Source organism: Phaethon lepturus, unplaced genomic scaffold (assembly GCF_000687285.1).
Source record: "Phaethon lepturus isolate BGI_N335 unplaced genomic scaffold, ASM68728v1 scaffold34411, whole genome shotgun sequence".
NCBI classification, from domain to species: domain Eukaryota; kingdom Metazoa; phylum Chordata; class Aves; order Phaethontiformes; family Phaethontidae; genus Phaethon; species Phaethon lepturus.
Genome location: NW_010517559.1, coordinates 551 through 977, shown reverse-complemented (window position 1 = coordinate 977; position 427 = coordinate 551). Strand labels below are relative to the sequence as shown.

Sequence of the window (427 nt, the reverse complement as noted above, 5' to 3'; positions counted from 1 at the left end):
GGGACGATGCCCGCCGTAAGGCCGTCCGTGCTGCGGGGAGACCTGAAGGAGTTAAACCACCGCGGCCGAGACCGTTGTCACCTCCACGGGCGTGAAGGGACCGTGTCTCCTCCAGTGACCTCGCCCCGGGCTTCTGGCTTTGCCTCTCGCAAAACGCCCGTGAAAAGGGAAGGCACCCGCCGGCAGAGCCGTGCCGCTGGCTGATCCCACCGGGGAGACGCGTTTGCCTGAGCAGCCTCGGCAATGCTCACGCACGTCATGTTTTCCCCGAGGTGATTTTTCTGGCCTGGCAGAGTCTGCCTTACGTCTCTGGCTTTGCTACAAACGCGGAGTTAATCCACTTTTGGCAAGGAAGCCTGAGAATTTATGTCCGTGGAGTGCGAGGAGATGAAAAGGCACCGTACAACGTATTATCCGAAGTGCTCTA

General features: G+C 59.7%; 1 protein-coding gene across 1 annotated transcript in view; it reads right to left on the bottom strand.

The window, feature by feature from the left end:
• LOC104628014 (nitric oxide synthase, brain-like) overlaps positions 1-427 on the bottom strand; it is a gene marked incomplete at its 3' end in the record, with an annotated part of 14813 nt that overhangs the window by 13897 nt on the left and 489 nt on the right. The gene's annotated exons all lie outside the window — the stretch shown is intronic.